Source organism: Procambarus clarkii, chromosome 67 (genome assembly GCF_040958095.1).
Source record: "Procambarus clarkii isolate CNS0578487 chromosome 67, FALCON_Pclarkii_2.0, whole genome shotgun sequence".
NCBI lineage: Eukaryota > Metazoa > Arthropoda > Malacostraca > Decapoda > Cambaridae > Procambarus > Procambarus clarkii.
In genome coordinates, this window is record NC_091216.1 from 28,584,201 (window position 1) to 28,599,200 (window position 15,000).

Genomic DNA, 15,000 nt, shown 5'->3' on the forward strand with positions numbered 1-15,000 from the left:
TTAATCCTTCCTTTAATGTCTGATACTGTCATATTATTCATCACGTGTTATTCACACACACACACTTGTCATGGGATGAAAATATCAATACTTTTGTCCTTTCTATTGTTACTTCCTGAGCGATTTTGTATTAAGTTCTTCAAGTTCCTCGATAAACGTATTGACCATTACCACCAGTACGAGTTAGTGGTCTGTTACAGCGAGGTCTGTACTCTTCCTGTATTAACAGCTCTCCCGATGGAGCGAGATCACTACTTTCCCCATACCTACTGGAGGAAGATCACTACTCTCTTTCCCTTCCTACAGGAGCAAGATCACTACTTATCCCATATCTATTGGAGCAAGATCACTACTCCTCCCATATCTATTGGAGCAAGATCACTACTCCTCCCATATCTATTGGAGCAAGATAACTACTCATCCCATACATATTAGAGCAAGATAACTACTCCTCCCATATGTATTGCAGCTAGTTTTTCACTCTTTTGGTGATAATATTATTTTTTCACGTCATAATTCCACATACCCCTCTGACAAGTCTTTTTTTTCACAGGTCTATTACGATAAACACCTCCAAAGGCTGCCTGATTTATCAGACTGTGACACAGACGTCAGATTACCAGGCTTTGCGTCTAACAACCTGATTGACCAGATCACCAAACCCGGAAAAAACAAACAAGAGGTTAATAAGGTGAGTTGTTGATTCAGTATGACAAAAAAATATATTACATCTTCACTACTTAGTAGTAATCTTAAACTTCACTTCCAGCATCTGTGACTGAGAGGCTGAGTAAGGGTGTAGTCAAGATAATTGCCCAACTGGAATGATTTTCCAGGCAGATATTTTACATTTTTTTTGTTTTTTGGCTTGTATAGTGTCCTCTATTCCGTTCATAATCAATAATGGTGATTAAAATGCCCCCTCCACCCCCCCAGTGGGCACAATATCCCAGAGTTACATTGAATTACCGCTGCTCAGAAATACTGAACCCACTGGGTAATCCTTAATTAAAATTTTCAAGCAAAGCATTTGTAATGGACTCTACATTTATTGAGTCGAAAACCTTTTCATGAATTATAAATGGTAAATGATGTGTTTTTTCACGATTTGGTCTTCCCTGTGTGGGCATGTCTGGGCACAGACGAAATTCGTCTCTGCCAAAGGTGATTATCTTGGTCTCGGGATCATTGTTAGTGAATAAGTTTGTTGTGATCATGTTTTTAATGGTTAATCGCATTTTCTGCCTATAATGTTGGTAGGACACAGGTCACGCTTATGCCAATGATAATTTTCTGCATATGATATATTTTTTAATTTCTCGCAAAGCAGAAGAGTCATGAAAGACATCAATGATGGAACAAGACCCCTACGTACACTAAGTAGCGACATACACAGTTTCAAGTGTAGATATGATTCAAGTGTAGATATGTAGATAACAGGAACCTGTACACCTGTTGATTGACAGTTGAGAGGCGGGACCACAGAGCCAGAACTCAACCCCCGCAAGCACAACTAGGGGAGTACACATGTATAATCTGAGAAAAAGGAAAAGGATAGAGGGGGGAGAGAGAGGAGGTTGGGGGGTGATGCTTGTAGCGGGGGGTTGTGGACAAGGGTATGAAAGCACAGATGAAGGCAGGGCAAGTACCTATATTTACCACCTTTCCTTTCCCCCCCCCCCCTTTTTCCCTTTGCCTCCCCCACCCCCCCATCTTCCCCTATTCCCCTATCTCCCATCCGTAGTTCCTGCGTGACAACTCATCTCTCCCCAGCCTCCACCCTCCTGTTCCAAAGGCAGTTGCAAGCAGTGAACAAGCAACTACCAACGGCATGACAAACGGGTAAGGACAAGGCTTCCTTGTCCGAACTACCAACGGCCTCCCAAACCACCGTTACCAAGAAGTTGGATACTCGTTACCTGTTCCAGGGCGTCGATTTTCCTTTGCTTATCAGGTATGGTTGTTTAGTTTTGCATCTCTTCACATTACTTGCTTCAGTTCCCTTGTGAATTCCTTGTTTAATTATCTCTCTGAATCTGCTCATTTGTGTGACATCTAACGCACTGATAAATGATGATAAATGATTTAACGAGGGGTATATGGCATACTCCTGGAGAGGGGGGGGGAGGGGGTAATTAGCTGTTATAATTTGTGTGTTGTAATATATGCACTCTGTTTTAATCGTGATACATGATCTATACAAACGGTTAAGACAGCTGAAAAAACAGAATAAAATTAATTGAAGCCCGGAAAAATCTATGACTTTCAAAACACCTGCTACCAGTAATAAATAAACAAATGCTCACGCACACAAACATACATATTCAAACACACACACACACGCACACACACACACACACACACACACACACACACAGGCGGGACCAAAGAGCCAGAGCTCAACCCCCGCAAGCACAATTAGGTGAGTACACACACACACACACACACACACACACACACACACACACACACACACACACACACACACACACACACACACACACACACACACACACACACATACACACACACATACATACACACACACATACACACACTGGAAGGTTTTCCAGGTTTCGGAAGGTTTTCTTGGAAGTCCTGGATAATGTAGCTAATCCATCCTTTTCTTTCATATGGGATTATTGACATTTTGTCAAAGACATTTTAACATGTTTGTCAAACAGGATTCCCCTTTGATTCTCAAGTCGATTATCAAGACAATCGACTTGAGAATGGTCCAGGACGGACCGAAACGTCGTCGTCCCTTCACTTTCTAGTGTGTGATCTGATCAACATACTTCAGCCATGTTATTGTGACTCATCGCCTGCATCTACATTCCTTGTCTGATTCTCGCTTATTCGTTCCCTGCTCTGTTGCAGTTGCTTCAATTCTCCTTTGTCTTGCTCTCTAAGTATATTTTCCAAGTTCACTTGCTTTACTTCCTTGCCTCTAGACACTGTTAAATTATGGGCTGGTAATGTGATTTTTTACACTTGATCTTGTTTCCTCTACCACTGAAGTACTTCCCAATATTACCTAATTCTGGCATACCCCCACTTTCGAATATGCTACCTTTCTGCCTCATTTATTTGATTTTAAGTTGAACTGTGTACTGTCGTCGTCCCTTCACCTTCTAGTGTGTGGTCTGGTCAAAAGACTTGTCAGCCCTTCAAACAACCTTAAAGACATCAATCCTTAAGTTGTCTAAAGTCAAAGCACAATTTGAGAGAGGAAAAATAGTCATTTTCGATTCTTTAGTGGCAGAAGCCATTTGAAAATAACTCTTGCTACCCCAGGGGACAAAAGCTGTGTTAGAAAGTGAAATCATTGACACATCTACAAGAAATGATTATTTCATTACTTTCGAACAATTTATTTTTTCCAATGTGGCGCCTTCTCTCAACCAAATACGAAAACAGGCACTGACCTACCTGTAATATCTTCAGATATCTTCCTCGGATAGACGGCATTTCTTAAGTCAGTCACACAGCTTTCCTGGAACAAGATGTGAAACTATTTTATGAACTAAAATAACTCGAGGGAAAAACAGAAACATTAGCCAATTTTTGTGAAATAAACATGAAATGTCATTAAAAATCCATAGAAGTGGATATAGTTGGTGGAACTTATATATATTGGATTCCAACTCCTCAAACAGAACATTTCTTAGGTTGAAAATGCTCTTTAAGATTTTTTTTAAACTTAAACAAATAATTACAATTAGTGTAACTGAGTACCAAAATATATGAAAGTATAATAATATAGTATTTTCTGTTACTATATAGGGGCCATAGCTTGCTGTAACTATACAAGGACGATAACCTCCTGTACTATACGAGGACGATAGCTTCCTGTACTATACAACAACAACAACAACAATACAATTTTATTTAGGTAAGGTACATACATACAATAAATATTTACAAGGATTGTTTAACTTATAGGTATAGCTAGTACATACAATGCCTAAAGCCACTATTACGCAAAGCGTTTCGGGCATGGACGATAGCTTCCTGTAACTAAGTACGGGTAATGAACTGTTACTTAGTAAGGGCGATAACCTCCTGTAAGCAAGCAAACAAGGGCAATAACCAAATCGCAAAAATATATAGGTTATCTCCTAAGGAGAAGCAAAGAGAGGATTGCAAGTCTTGTTTCATATTTTTTCAATAAAGACTAATTAACTTCAATAAACTGTCTTCAAATACTGAAGTTTTTATTCCTATGACAGCTAGTGCGGGGGATAAATTATCTTCGCGTGACATTTTTCAATAATATTTCACACATTTTCCTGTTCTTTAAAGTTTTTTTTTTAATCACAGGAAGTAAACATTTCTTGAAAGTGTATGTTATCCTCCGTTAAGACTTAACCGAACATCACTCCGTTCCTATTATGAAGCCTTTACTGTAATCATTAGCAAATATTATGTTTTCATTTTACAAGAACATTTCTGAATGCATATAACGCTTATATAAACTTCATTATATCCTCAGAATTGCTGAGGGAAAGAATGACAATATATTCAAAATACCAAAATTATATTGAATAGGGCATTTTTTTTTATAAATAAAAAAGTTAATATTAAGAAAAATATAACCACTCAGTACCGTCACATTTTTATTCCAAATATGTCTTTCGAATTCAAGAAAAACCTAAAAATTCAAGAAAATCCTAAAAATTCAAGAAAAACATAAACAAATCAAGAAAAAACGAAACAAGAAAAACAGCTTTAAATATATATTTCCAGACTGAATATAAGGTCTAGTACGCAGACGAGGAGTCACAATAACGTGGCTGAAATATGTTGACCAAGCCACACACTAGAAAGTGAAGGGACGACGACGTTTCGGTCCTTCCTCGACCCATTCTCAAGTCGATTGTGGACCATTCACAATCGACTTGAGAATGGTCCAGGACGGACCGAAACGTCGTCGCCCCTTCACTTTCTAGTGTGTGGTTTGGTTAACATAAGGTCTAATAATTTGGAAAATACGCATATACTACTTTGTGAGTGAGATATTGATGAAGTCAAACTTGTTACTGTGTGAGTCAATGAGACAACTGACTCATAAAGTAGTGTACATGTACTTATACCCATGAATAAGACGTGTCAGGTTTTTTTCCTACCTCGTGAGTATTTGGGAGAAGGTAGGAGATTAACTTGACACTACTTTGTTTGTGAGTATCAATGACAAGGAAGTAGACAAAATTATCGAGACTTTGTGAGAATCTTAGACAAGGAAAGAGACAAAACTTGATGCTACTTTGTAAGTATCAAAGGCAGGGTTAAAAGTAAGCTACGCACAGATATATGAGTATCTAAGACCGTGCTAAAGACAACCGCGACACCGTTCTGTGAGCATCTGAGATAAGGCTAGATACAAAATTGTATATTTAGAACCAATGAAAGAATCCAATAACGAAAATAATGGTTTGGATTGTCTCATTCAAGTTGATTAATTTAGAATTTGCATATGTAGAGTCACTATAAAGGTAATATCAATACACAAATTATCTATACACACATATATATTCTCAATATTAAAGTAGTTTAATACACAGATAGTTATACAAGTAGTAGTAATCCACATGTAGTCTCAATACACAGGTTTTGAGACTACAAAGTTTGTAATACAAAGATAGCCTCAGTGTAGAGTCAGTGTCAATTACACAGGCCAATTCAAAACACAATTAGTCTCTTCTACATATATATAACATGTAATGAAAATTACACATAAAACAATATGAATATTAATAGAAAATTGAAATACCATCAGCAGAAAGAAAGCACAAGCTGAATGCTAAACACTTAAGTATGTTAAAATTTTGTTTCTGTTAAAAGCATTCTCTAAGTTGACAACTAAATGAGAAAGGTATTGCTAGCATTGAATACAAATATTATATCATTTATAGCTAGAAGAACAATGAAAATATTATCTAGAAATATTCGGACACGCAATTTAAATATTGTTTAATAATTGGCATAAAAAATATATATGCAGGCGATGAGTCACAATAACGTGGCTGACGTATGTTGACCAGACCACACACTAGAAGTTGAAGGGACGACGACGTTTCGGTCGGTCCTGGACCATTCTCAATCGACTTGAGAATGGTCCAGGACGGACCGAAACGTCGTCGTCCCTTCAACTTCTAGTGTGTGGTCTGGTCAAAAATATATATGTTCGAATCCTTGAGGAATCCTTGAGTTTGCAGTTGAATATTGTGTTGGGGGGTCATTCAAGCTTTACATGCATATAGGATTGTGTGTATTCTAAGCTTGATCAACTGATTTATGTAGAGAGTCATGCACAGCATTATCTATAAGTGTTGATGTAGCTAATAATATGTCAGAGCGTCGCCTACATTATCTAAATTATATTGAATATACGTATCTGAGAAAATAAACAATTCAGATACACAAACATTCCAACCTGATTGCGTAGGATTTTTTCTTAGCTGTCACTGTTTCTCATGCTGTCTGCCTGTCAGTCTCTGTTTCTATCTGTTAAACAGAGCGACGGTCTCGCTTCATGCAGGTCGGCGTTCAATCCCCGACCGTCCAAGGGGTTGGGCACCATTCCTCCCCCCCCCCCGTCCCATCCCAAATTTTTATTTTGATCCCTTCCAACTGCTATATAGTCGTAATGGCTTGGTGCTTTCTTCCAACAGTGTCCTTCCCTTCCCTGTCTGTCTGTCTGTCTGTCTGTCTGTCTGTCTGTCTGTCTGTCTGTCTGTCTGTCTGTCTCTCTCTCTCTCTCTCTCTCTCTCTCTCTCTCTCTCTCTCTCTCTCTCTGTTTCTCTCTCTGTCTCTCTCTCTCTCTCTCTCTCTCTCTATACATATATATATATATATATATATATATATATATATATATATATATATATATATATATATATATATATATATATATATATATATATATATATACACACATATACATATATACTCTTTTATCAAGTAATGCATTCATGATCAGAGGAACTTTTATTTTAGGAACAAAATCCGTCCCAAGTTCTTTATGCACTTTCTAATTAGGTATTTATCATTATGTGGACGCTGTTCCACCTACCAAAAAAAAAAATATCCACACGCATATATGTGCTTTGGTTTCCATGTACAAAATCCTCATTGAATGAATTACATAAACAAGCGCAGAGTAAACACAACAAATTTAGAATTAGGAATACACAGAGCAAATAAACAGGCAAAGAAAAACAAATAAACAGGTAAAGAAAAACTCATTGCATGAGTGGGCCAAATTAGATACTTGTATGAGCCATGTCAGGCTGTGTGGGGGAAGGGAGATATCCAAGAATTTTCACACTTTCTCTGAAATTAATATTTACTCTGAAAATATTGCTGCTGCGACAGAGGAAAATTTGAGCAAGTGAAAATACGTTTCAAAACAGCTTACACCACACCCCCCCATATATATACCAGAATCCACCATGCTCAGAGCTTGCCTCAAATATTGCCTCATGGAGAGGAATTAGTGTATGCGTGTTTACCTTGAGTCAAAAAAGCATTTATACACAGAAACTTGGAATGAAAAAAGAAGAGATATATGACAGTTTGTTGACAGTGGGGGGAGAGAGAAATGGAATTGAGTGCTTTCCAGGGGGGCAGCTGGATCTCAGAGAATGACAACTATCCATGGACACTCCTTTAGCTCAAGGGACATCTTGACATCTATCCATAGATGCTTTTATGAAACATGAGAAGAGATAACACCTATCCTTGGATGTTCGGGAGGTCTAAGGAAAGAAGCGACTTTTCTCCCTGGTCAATATTGGATAAAATCTGCAAAACAAATTTTAAATAAACTAAGAATAAACATGAAATAAATAAAATATAATTTCCATTTAATTACAAACAAATATTATGGTACTGATGAAAATCTGAATAAAAATAAAGAAAAAATGTATAATAGTATGTATAACATTAATTATTAATAGTAATGTCTTCTCACAGACATATTAACATAGGATTAAACCCCACACATGTGTATATGTGAAATATAGGGAAGGAATTTACACCAAGTCTTTCACACTCTTTTGAGTGCTTTGTCAAGGTCTGAGTGTGTGATTAGTATGAGACTTACAATTCAACGTCTAATGATTAGACGTTGAGATGTAAGTCTGGTCCTAATCACACACTCAGACCTTGACTAAGCACTCAGGAGAGTGTGAAAGACTTGGTGTAAATTCCTTACATATATTTCACAAATACACAAGTGTGTGATTTTTTTTAACTTAATAACATTAATGATATATAAAAACAGTTAATGTTCTGAGAAATATTCAGCTAATTCCGCAAATAAAATAATTACTTATATTTTCAAAGAATTCAAGTATTACTTATATGATTGTGATTATTATTATTATTTTTATTATTATTATTATTATTATTATTATTATTATTATTATATAAGAATTCGTTTGAAATTTTGTCTATATATTTACAGGTTTCATATGACTTTTGATGATTGATGCATATTTTTGGTCTTGAGATTAATCATTACATTACTCTACATACGTTTACTCGTAAAACACACACACACACACACACACACACACACTCACACACACACACACACACACACACACACACACACACACACACACTCACACACACACATACAAACACTATTATAATCATAAATAACTGAAAACTAACATTCATAATACACAGATACAAATATGCAATAAAGATAAAATAACTGACCACGTTACCATATAATAGAATAAATGTCTAATTATATTGTCCCTGTCGTACTATTTTCTAAAAGGCACACATCAAGAGCTCTCGTCTTGATGTGTGCCTTTCAAGGCAGTGTCTTGTCTATCGGTGATGTGTGCACTGGTCAAGAACTTTCGTTTTTCGTATTAAAATGTGAAAATATCTAAATTAATATTATACTACAATATAAAAGTATGTGTACCTGGGTTGTAGTTGTTATATTTTGTACTTGCTTATACCTTTAAAGTTTAGAAAAATGGCTATTATCAAACTTTTCTTTGACCTTTGCCTTGGACAAAGGTCCTAGGGAATATATATATATATATATATATATATATATATATATATATATATATATATATATATATATATATATATATATATATATATATATATATATATATATATACATATATATATATATATATATATATATATATATATATATATATATATATATATATATATATATATATATATATATATATATATAAATCTTCAGGTATAACTTCAAGACGTCTTCTCTAATGCTGTTGTGACGCAAAGATCAAAAGACATTTTTTGAGGCGAATAATATATCCATTTTCCCACCTTAGAGACATAAACAATTATAAAGCAACAATTACTAACCCAGGGACAAACAAGTTTTACATGTTGTTATTAATATTAACAAAGAAATAAGGTACGAATCACATCCATTTCCCCCCGCCCCAAAAAATAAAAAATCTCAATGATTATTAAACTCAAGAAAAAGTTTTCAAAAGAATGAATGAGCCCAGACTCGACGTTGTTGTTATCAGTTATTGTCTGGGTGAAGAAAATAAGCAGTTAAAAGAACCTTCACTAAATTATCATTCGGCGTTCTTTTGTTGTCTTCAACTGCTGGATTAGAAAAAAATTAAGCAGGCAGAGCGTTTTATTTCGGAAACATATATATTTTGCGTGTTATATAACCCCTCTCTCATTTAAGTGTTATTTATTTTAGCGCAAGTGTCGTTTGTTCATTGTACAAGTGTTGTACCTACCTTGTACAAGTGTTGTACATACCTTGTACAACTGTTGTATCAACCTTGTACAAGTGTTGTACCTACCTTGTACAAGTGTTGTACCTACCTTGTACAAGTGTTGTACCTACCTTGTACAAGTGTTGTACATACCTTGTAGAACTGTTGTATCAACCTTGTACAAGTGTTGTACATACCTTGTACAACTGTTGTATCAACCTTGTACAAGTGTTGTACATACCTTGTACAACTGTTGTATCAACCCAGATTAATAGACGTGTCCCTGTATATGTATCAAATCTTCCCTATTCATGTAATTCGTCTTCTCCTGTGACATTAAGAGTAGTCCCATATTCAAAGTGCCGTACATCTCCTATACAAATGCTCACCTACTATGAAGGGTTGAGTTTCAGCTCCTCGGTCCCTCCTTTCAGCCGTCAGTTAACTAGTGCATAGGTTCCTGCACCTATCATATGTTCGTTCGAAATTGTGTATGGAGTTTGTCTCTAGAACTTTATTTCTTAGTGTATTCCTTTTATTTATTTCTTCGAATTTTGTACATATTAATCATGTCTCCGTTAACTTTTATGTGTTCCAGCCATTTGAGGTTTACTTTTTGTATTCTTTCCTCTTAACTCATGCCTCTTGGCTCTGGGACTAGTCTGGTGGCATACATCTTAACTTTATCTAACTTAGTCTTTTGTTTGACCACATAATGACTTAACGCTAGAGCCGCAAATTCCAGGATTGGTCTGACATATGTAATGTCAGCCTAATCTTGACAACTGTTCCTTGCACCTAGTTCCATTACTTGGCTCTTACTTGAGTTAAATTCTAGTAGCCATTTATTAAGCCTTTTTTCAGCTTGCCCAGGTCATCTTATTTCCTCATGTTACCTCCCTGCCTTTATGCTACTGATACTTTTGCATAATTAGCAATGAGTATTCACCTTTGGATGATGATTTACGCATTATAGATATAGTATAAGGTCCTAGAACTGATCTCTCGCCACTCTATCTCCCTTCACAGTGACCTGCTGTTTTCTGTTGCTTAGGTATTCCATTACTCAATGGAGGAACTTCCATGTTACCTGCTTCATTAACCTATGGGAGGGAGGGAGCCGGTCGGCCGAGCGGACAGCACGCTGGACTTGTGATCCTGTGGTCCTGGGTTCGATCCCAGGCGCCGGCGAGAAACAATGGGCAGAGTTTCTTTCACCCTATGTCCCTGTTACCTAGCAGTAAAATAGGTACCTGGGTGTTAGTCAGCTGTCACGGGCTGCTTCCTGGGGGTGGAGGCCTGGTCGAGGACCGGGCCGCGGGGACACTAAAGCCCCGAAATAGGTAGCAGGAGGACACAGATAGAAAATTATTTGGTTAACCAGAGGTCAGTAGAGCTTAGTGATGCATAATCAAATAATAACTGGAATCTGACGGCTCTATATTTCCTCTAAAGAGCCCTGTAGCTGCTAGTGATATGGTGAAGAACCATCTATATATTTCTCCCTTCTCTAGTAAATGCTATTTACTGATCCAAACCACTATCTCTCTTTCTCTCTCTCTCTCTCTCTCTCTCTCTCTCTCTCTCTCTCTCTCTCTCTCTCTCTCTCTCTCTCTCTCTCTCTCTCTCTCTCTCTCTCTGTCTTTCCTTCCCTAACCAATTACTTTCATCTTCTAATTACATTCTAAATAAGAAAGTATAACTCATCTACACAAAAAGAATGTCAGCAAAGCTTACATGACCCTCCATCCTTGCAGCACTCATCCAAGCTTGCATAGATCAGTAAACCTGACCATTAAGCTGGAAGAATAGTGTTGCTGCTGACGCAATAAAGACATAAGTACCAGTAGTTGATATCAGCGACATACACCAAGATGCAGTGACATGATGAACAACCCAGCGGGTTTTCTTCCTATTGGGGAGTGTTGTACATGCTGCTATGGCGGTATGCCCACTCACAGTATGCTGCCCAATAAACTAGCTCCCCGGGAAAATTTTTTAACAAATTTAAACACCGAGAGGTATACCCCCGCTCCTCAGTATACACACACAGTATACTTTAGTCCTGGAGAGTGTTCAAGACTAAAGTATTCTTTCCGGTTGGATAGCAAGCACTTGGGGTTGTCTTAATAACCCTTTAGAGGTTGCTAGGCCCTAACCCCAACACCAAACCTCACGGCTTTGGAAGGATCTGTGAAAACAACTCAATGTGCACACTACTTGTTTCTGAATCTCATATGTCGTTCATCAAGTAGTGTATTGTGAGGACTAATAATAAACAGAAGCTCCCCTATGACTCTGTAATATCCCCATTGGCCAAACTATTATGTATTAACGACAAGACCTACCATTAATGTATGATGACTTACTGTAAATATGTAGCTCTTGTAATAGCACTTTCTCTGTAACTAGCTGACATTGTATGTATAAGGTGTGAAGGATTGAAGAAATTGTTTATGTAATAATCTAAGATGAGGTCTGATAAAGACCTTTTGTGCCCTCTGTAATGCTTTTGCGCTACCGCTCACAGGATGAGTATGGGATGCACAATAAACTAGCCGCCTTCGGCGGTAACAATCAATCAAATCAAACTCAATGTGCAGGCGAGGAGTCACAATAACGTGGCTAAAGTAAGTTGACCAGACCACACACTAAAAGGTGAAGGGACGACGACGTTTCGGTCCGTCCTGGACCATTCTCAAGTCGACTGTGATGAAGAAGTAGAGGCAGGCAATAAATAGCTAGAGAGGGTTGAGGAGCAAAGTGTAGTAGAGGAGATAGTAGTAGAAATAAGAACTGCAGAGGGCGTATTGGCCCATACGAGGCAGCTCCTATTATAACAGCCGAATGAGGAGATAGTAATAGGAATAAGAAGAGGATGGTAAGAGGGCGAAACGTCGTCGTCCCTTCACCTTCTAGTGTGTGGTCTGGTCAAAAACAACTCAATATGATATAAAAGACCTATTATGTTCCATGAATTTCGTTTTAGAGCAATCCAAAAAAGTAAATCACTTATGGCAATTATTGATCATACGTAGAAAAATGGACTGTTGCAATAACATTTGTTTATTTTTTATACCAATGAATTTGGTATATAAATATATAAATATTAATATTTGGTATATAAATAAATGAGGAAATAACTAAGAAGAAAACAACAAATCTAAACTTTCCTAGGCCTAATATAGCAAATTAAATTAGGCTTAGGAAAGCTAATTCAGTCCTTGGACAGGTTAGGTTATATTGCATAGTTACTCTGTATGTGTTACTCAATTGCATAGTAATCTGTATCAAAGCAGATTCAATTACTTATAACATCACTTATAACAGGAACATAATTGAATGTGCTTTGATACAGATTACAGAAGAAAGTAATTTAAACATTAGCAGTGGTTTATATAACTTAGATCCATTTTTGATAGATCAATTAGAGGGCGATTTGAGTAGGATCATTGTTACACATTTGTCTCACTAATTCATTGTAAATATTTACTATCTTATGCTATTATTATCCATGTGTGGGCCTGTTGGTTGGTATGGATAGGAGCTGCATCGGATGGGTCAATAGGCCTTTTGCATTTCTTGTGGCCTATATATATATATATATATATATATATATATATATATATATATATATATATATATATATATATATATATATATATATATATATGTCGTACCTAGTAGCCAGAACGCACTTCTCAGCCTACTATGCAAGGCCCGATTTGCCTAATAAGCCAAGTTTTCATGAATTAATTGTTTTTCGACTACCTAACCTACCTAACCTGACCTAACCTAACTTTTTCGGCTACCTAGCCAAACCTAACCTAAAAAGATAGGTTAGGTTAGGTTAGGTAGGGTTGGTTAGGTTCGGTCATATATCTACGTTAATTTTAACTCCAATAAAATAAAATTGACCTCATACATAATGAAATAGGTAGCTTTATCATTTCATAAAAAAAAATTAGAAAAAATATATTAATTAAGGAAAACTTGGCTTATTAGGCAAATCGGGCCTTGAATAGTAGGCCAAAAAGTGAGTTCTGGCTACTAGGTACGACATATATATATATATATATATATATATATATATATATATATATATATATATATATATATATATATATATATATATATATATATGTATGTATGTACCCGTTTCGCAACCTGTACATCATACTCGCATTTGGGTGAGGTGATATGGTACAACAGTTTTGGATGAGGTAAAAACAAACTTTCAACACAAGACAGAACACGGTTCAATGGGTATAGATGAAAGGGAAGAATGGAAGTAACTGCAAAGGGTCCTATTCGCCCATATTTCCTCTTGATGCTTCTATATTGGTGCGGAGTCTTGAAGTGGGTAGAATATAGTTGTGCATTAATTGGCTGTTGATTGCTGGTGATGACTTCTTGATGTGTAGTGCCTCGCAGATGTCAAGCCGCCTGCTATCGCTGTATCAATCGATGATTTCTGTGTTGTTTGTTAATTACAAACATATCACCTCACCCAAATGCGAGTATATATGACAAAAGATGTTTAAATATTAGCATAGTAAAATTCTGTTTAATGTTTGCAGGTTATAGTTGTGTGTGTGCAAACTAAAGTCTTTGAAAATGTAATAAGTTATTACGAAACGCGTTTAAGTGTCGCGTCAGACTAGAAATTAAAATGAATTTTGGAGAATTGATTTTTAATTACCATCAACAGTAAAAAGAAACAAAAGAAATATTGAGAAAATTCGTGTTAGAATTATTAATCTTACTTTTTCGGTCATATTTAACAACATATGTTTACAAGAAAGACTGCTACCGAAATATGCAAATATATATATATATATATATATATATATATATATATATATATATATATATATATATATATATATATATATATATATATATATATATATATATGTCGTACCTAATAGCCAGAACGCACTTCTCAGCCTACTATGCAAGGCCCGATTTGCCTAATAAGCCAAGTTTTCATGAATTAATATATTTTCTCTAATTTTTTTCCTATGAAATGATAAAGCTACCCATTTCATTATGTATGAGGTCAACTTTGTTTCATTGTAGTTAAAATTAACGTAGATATATGACGGAACCTAACCAACCCTACCTAACCTATCTTTATAGGTTAGGTTCGGTTAGGTAGCCGAAAAAGTTAGGTTAGGTTAAGTTAGGTTGGTTAGGTAGTCGAAAAACCATTAATTCATGAAAACTTGGCTTATTAGGCAAATCGGGC

At 36.2% G+C, this 15,000-nt stretch overlaps 1 protein-coding gene across 2 annotated transcripts in view; it reads right to left on the minus strand.

Annotated features, from left to right (window-relative positions):
* LOC138355470 (uncharacterized) overlaps positions 1–15,000 on the minus strand; it is a 550,270-nt gene that overhangs the window by 207,896 nt on the left and 327,374 nt on the right. For both annotated transcript variants that reach the window (XM_069310584.1, XM_069310583.1), the window contains exon 2: positions 3,433–3,496. The gene's annotated coding sequence lies outside the window, so the exon portion shown is untranslated. The remainder of the gene's footprint in view (positions 1–3,432; positions 3,497–15,000) is intronic.